This window comes from Grammomys surdaster, unplaced genomic scaffold (assembly GCF_004785775.1).
Source record: "Grammomys surdaster isolate TR1022 unplaced genomic scaffold, NIH_TR_1.0 224, whole genome shotgun sequence".
In the NCBI taxonomy this organism is placed as follows: domain Eukaryota; kingdom Metazoa; phylum Chordata; class Mammalia; order Rodentia; family Muridae; genus Grammomys; species Grammomys surdaster.
In genome coordinates this window covers 3,697,191-3,703,483 of record NW_021604669.1, presented here as the reverse complement: position 1 = coordinate 3,703,483, position 6,293 = coordinate 3,697,191, and positions in this window count along the sequence as shown.

Sequence of the window (6,293 nt, the reverse complement as noted above, 5' to 3'; positions counted from 1 at the left end):
AGAGAGAGAGAGAGAGAGAGAGAGACAGAGACAGAGACTTTATATCAGTATTAACACAAAATTGAAGCTGAACAATGTTCCAACAGCTAGAGATCAGGTAATTAGGGAGGAAAAGTATCTTTGTTGTGTCTTAGTATTTCAATAATAGGTTAGAGAATGCAATAATTGAGTTCAATCTGTTCCCCTCCAATGATATAATATAAAACTGCATTTCAGAAGCACACATTACAATACTATATATGGAGTTGCTGGAAATTAATCTTCTGATTGCAAGTGCTATTTTCAATGAACAAAGAGTTCTTAAACTCTCATATGCTCTTTGAAAGTTTAGCTTGATTTTATCAAATACGATCCATATAGGTGCACCTAAGAAAAATGTATCAAGATGTTCATGTCAACGTTGCACAGTTGGAATGAACTGGAATGACACTGTTCTCTGCATTTTCTACATATAACTCTGAAAGGTTAATCTTTTTAAGATGTCTATTTTCTCACAGCATTGTAGTTCAAATCTTTCAGCTGACCCTTTCTGCCTTACTCGAAGCTGAAGTAATTTCCTTGCTAAATCTGAGCTACCCAGACACATTGGCAGAAAATTCTTTTAAATGTCTTTCAATCTCCATCTATTTAGACTTTACTTATACACTAATATGTTCACTCAGCTCCTGTTTAGAAAGTTCCTATCTATGCAGTATGGTTTACATGTAAACACATAATAAAAATCAACTTACTGTTTGCCAAAAATATTATACTCATGAAACTTGACACCTGAAACAAACAAACTAGATATATGCTTTCTATCACATGCAAATGGAAACACACAACTAACCCATGACTGACCTGGGATTCAAGGACAGACTGGCTATCTACAAGGAATCAACCTACAAACAGTATATTCTTCAGAAATGTCATCCTGTGGGAGAAAAGAGCCTGGCATGAAATCTTAGGGTGCTATATGGGTGGAAAATAAGTTATTCAATGAAACTGAAGTGGATGTAAAGGAAACCATAATTATTTTCTATGTACTTGATGCTTAAGGGAAGACTCAAATGTCACAATTAATGTGAGCATGCTTTAAGTTGTAGCAAATATGCAATGCTTAATGCTATTTATATAATTACAATTATAATTCTTTGTGGTTCTATCATGATGATTTTACTGGGAAACCATGTGTTCATCTATTATTATTATTTTATTTAACTCCATCTTCTATAATGTCTTGTGTCTCTTGTAATTATGAATTTGAACTTGCCAATGACTGAGTCTCATGTTCAGAATAAATCTTAGTTATTGACTTTCCTTTGGAATCTAGGTAGTCATATATATACAAGTATGTAAAAAGCAAAAGGACAAAATATTATTCATACACACACGCACACAATATATATATATATATATATATATATATCCATGTTGATCATATGATAAACATTCAATAGTGGATAAAAGTCTGGGAAGATAAAATTGAAATCAATGTTCTATGATTTGAATGTCACACTATGCAGGTCCCATTATTATCTGTGAGAAATATGTAATTAAGGAAAAATTTTAAGTAGGCATCACTGCTGGATGCCAACTTTCCCTTTTCTATTACTCAAAATCTGCATCTTTCAAATAGAGATTGCAATACGCTCTTTTCATGGTGTGTCTAAAGATTAGAGTTAGTGCATCTGGTGCATAGGCTGGGACAAAATGCAGAGTACTTATTCTGTGAGTCGTGAATATTGATTCTGTAGCAGAGCACTGTTAATTTCCTTTGAGAAAACCTAGAAGAAAGTATTGATATAAACCCAGTCATTTTTTTATTATTTTATGCATTGTTCTTACTCCTCCTGAAGGGATGGGAGATAGGCCTTTCTCTTTAGCCATTTGCTCATTATTGTTAGACATCCTGACATTATATATAAGCAATAATATGTATGTCTCTAAAGGTAAAAAGAGGAAAATAGATGTGATTAGGGCTTCTGTGCTGAAGAAACAGTGTGGTAGTAACTAACTTCCCTGATGCTTTGTTTTGTTTTGTTTTGTTTTGTTTTGTTTTGCTTTGCTTTGTTTTGTTTATTCAGTCCACTCTTGTATTTGAGTCAGCAACCTAGAAATAGCAATGGTTGTAGACAACTAAAAGTACCAGCCAAATTCTGCCATCTTTAGTCAAATAATGGGGAAGAAGCAGGTAAGGCAGACAAAATTATTATGCCACTAGGTCTCTGTTGTAATCCATGTAAAAGTTACTGTAACAATCACAGTTTTGTTCATGCCTATTCAAACAAATAGTAGTCATCTACCCTTGTGAAACTATAGGGAGACACTTGCAAGCTTACCTTTCTTCTCCTTGTTGATATACAGAAAAAAGATATAACAGGGAACTGAGACCTTTATATTTTCTATGTGATTACAACCAATTCACTGAGCACTTTGGGGGCCATGTAAGAAGAGACATCTATCATCCTTCATGGTTAGCAAGTACCCCTTGCTCTATCTGCTGAGTTAATGTCAGGGGAAGCCTGTCAAGAGTTATAATTCTGATTATCTCCCAGTCACAATGAGGATTGCACATTTATTCTCTCAATTACCTTCCAAATAACTGTGAAAATATAACCAGACAATGGGAACTTAATGTAAGATGGATTCTTTTTGATTCAGGAGTATATGACAGACTTCATATGAAACGACGTTGCTGGTCATATTGCCTATGCAATCAGCAAGCAGAGAGAAAGGGATTCTGGCACTTGAATCATTTTCTCCTTTTATTTTACCCAGGATCCCAGTTCATAGAATGAAACTGCCCACATTAAGGGTATGTTTTCTCCCTTCATATAAACTTCTGTAGAGGCATGTTCACAGACATACCAGACATATGTCTCCTAGAAGACTTTGGATACAGTTGACAATTAAGAGTAAGCATCAAATCCATGTTGGGCTATCAAAACACATTGTAGCACATCAAGGATGATCGTTCAAGTCCTTGTAGTGTTGGTGGAAATCTGGTGGAGGAGTTCAGCTATAGTCTAAGCCCAATAGTCATAAAATCTTCTGCCAACTTTGGCATCAATGAAGGTCAAGAAAAGAACATCTTTTATCACTATGCCTAGTGGAACATGACATGGTTCTCAAAATAACCACATTTCAATCAAAACTAATCCTCCCTACAAATAACTATGATAATATCTACATGCATGGTGAAAAAAGGGTTAAGAGATGACAACTCCAGCAGAGCACAGATTTACAATTATGGGGCAATTGAGAGACACTGAAGGAATGATCAGTATAAGGTATTAAAATAAGAAAGGCCATTTAATCTTAACTACATTTGTCTGACAAAACTTTTCGTGGGAAGATGTTACACATGTCTACTCATTCCAAAAATGATCACACAACAAATCAAAGTGTGGATGCTAACAAGTCTAACTTGATGAACCAGTAAGTTTTATTGAGGCCACTTATAAAAATATGGGTAAGGGGTTACTTATAAGAGCAGAAATGAATCAAAGACAGTCTCATCACCAAAATCCACTGCAGCATGGGTGACAGTTGCTAAAAGCTAGGAACCTAGAATACAGACTTCATGATGTTCAACAGATTGGAGAGTGCCATTTTTAAGTGACTCAGTTGGGCTAAGACACTTCCAGGTATCTCAGCTGGTTTCTACTTTTTTCAAACAGCTGGTGTGGTCTAAATATTCTTCTTTGCTGTTTGGTTTGTTCATTCTAAGAGAGGGGAACCTAGTGAGTACAGTCAGTTTCAGTTTAAGCTATTTTGAGTTGAGTCCTTAAGCTATTTTTAGACCTAAGAGCTTCTTCACAGGATAAAATATCTTGATTTCTAAAGAAACTGTTACACAATATGCAACAAGGAAGAAATATGGAGAAGGGCTTTATAAATCCATAAGAAGGATTTCTCAAATAACTAATTTAATAAACACAAATATCATCAAATTTCTGAGGTTGGAAAATCAGCAAACAAAAAATGGCCAAGAAATTCATATCAAGATCATCACAGACAAAGTCCTACAAGTAAAAGAGTCAGGGGAAATTATAGATTCTATGGGATATATATAGTAGTCGCACCCATAGGGAAAATATCATAAATTATGAAAGAGTTTTCTCAACAGCCATGGAAAGTTAGAATAAAATTGAAGGGTATATTGTTAAGCATTGAAAACAGAGAAATGTCATCTCAGAATCCGGTATCTATCACAATTACACATCAATAATGAAGACAAAATCAAAGTAGTTTTGCGTAAAGAAAAATCAAGACACACTTTGTCACTGTATGACTTAAAGAATAATGAGGAAGTTCTCTCAGCAGAAAGATCACTGCGTTACTCAGCCCTCATCTGAGAAGCTTCTTGCCATCCATGGTAATGAGTAGATACACAAGCAGATACTGGGAAGAGACTGAGAGACTTTAGAGATCTAAGCCCTTCATCTCAAGAGCCAGAACAGTGAGAATGTATTCTTACTGTTGGACAAACAAAAGGAGTCAGAAAAGCTTTATAAACAAGCTACAGTTAGGAATCAAAGTCTGAGTTTCAAAATAACAGGGAACATGAAGGACTGGGGCATGAGGGACAAGTTTCATCATGGCACTACTTATAAAACAGTTACTAATCAGTTCAGTTGCATAGTGTAGAATAAATGCAGAACACAGAGGCAAGGTCCACACATACCTGCTCTCATGAAGCTTTCAGTCTTGTTTGGATGAAGTTCATTATACAGAGCACCATTGCAAGAACCTTTCTATTTATTTAAATACAGTGCATCATGTGTGCTTATTCTGGTAGACACATCACCTTAATTCAAATTCTGAACACGTAACCAGTTATTATGCTATCCTTTCTGCTTCCCTATGAAGATAGACTGAAAGAAGGCTGGGGGAGGAGAGGCTATTATACGTAGTTCAGTACAAGGGACCTCAACAGGAGCAAGTAGAGAAAATGAAAGAAGCATGTGGTGGTTAATGGCATCCTCACTTTTTTTGCTTGGTATACCTTGCTCGGTTACAGGTTTATCAGTTTTGTTTTCACATGAAGTTGTAAGCTGATGTCAGATTTCACACTGGGATGGGAGAAGGGTATAGGCAATAAAACAGCTAGCTGCTATAAAGAAATATGGGAGCCTAACCATTTTACAAAATTTGGACATAAATTAATCTGACATAAAAGAGTGGTTGACATTTACATCAAGTCCAGATTTGTATTTTCTGGTGAGTCCAGGTGGAAAATTGTGTAAAATGTAAGACTTCATTGAGCAGCCAGATGCTGCATCTGAACAGAGCTTTTGTGGGTCAATAAATAACCCAGACCTGTAGAAGACGGGTGGTAATGGAAAATACTGTGATTTCTTTGAGCAGATAAGAAAATAGTCAGTTGGTTTTTCATGTTATAAAAAGAAATTCTCCATCTTCTGAGATCTCTCTCTCTCTCTCTCTCTCTCTCTCTCTCTGTGTGTGTGTGTGTGTGTGTGTGTGTGTGTGTGTGCATGCATGTTTTGAAAAAGGCAATAACAAAATATCAGGACAGTTGAAAATTCTAAGACTATTATTCTTATCAATCAAATGACAAAAGAACAGACCTTTGACTTTCCAGATCATTGATCTAATGGGCCTGCCAAGCGAGTTACTTTCTCTGAGGGCCATTTTGAGGTTTCACAAGGTCTATCCATCTAGTGGGAATTCTGGGTTAATGATGGTGCACTTGAGAATGGCTTATAGGAATCACAATGGATGGAGAGGGATTTACTAATATTCTTTGTTTTTTATTTTTGTTTTGGCAGTGGAGAGTTAGTTCTCTGTCCTTGCTTTCTTTTATGTAACCCAACTTCAATATCTACAAATCTCCTATATATCTATTTTATGCTACATATATGGCTAAATCTCTAATATTATCCACTAGATGAAAATATTTTAGATGATAGCCAAATAATCTTACTAGTAGTGAATACTAATAGTGTTGATTTCAAAGAAATGGAGACAATAATATCTACTAGATAAATAAAGGTTTCTGCTGGTTCCTATGTGATCTTGGACAAACCACAGTCCTCTATTTTGTAAGAAAGTGTTAACAAAGAAAATTAGTGCTTTCAAAAGCTTTCCAAGACTGGGGATTTGTCTCAGTGGTTAAAGAACCATCCTCAGAGTCCATGTAAATTTCAGGAATGTATTGCAGCCTGCTTTAATAACAGAACTTGTAAAACAAAGATGGAGGCTTCCAGAAGCAAATTGAGTAGTCAGAATAGCTATGTCAGTAAACAGAGAAACCTTTCCTCAATGGATAAAATAGAGAAGGATTTAAG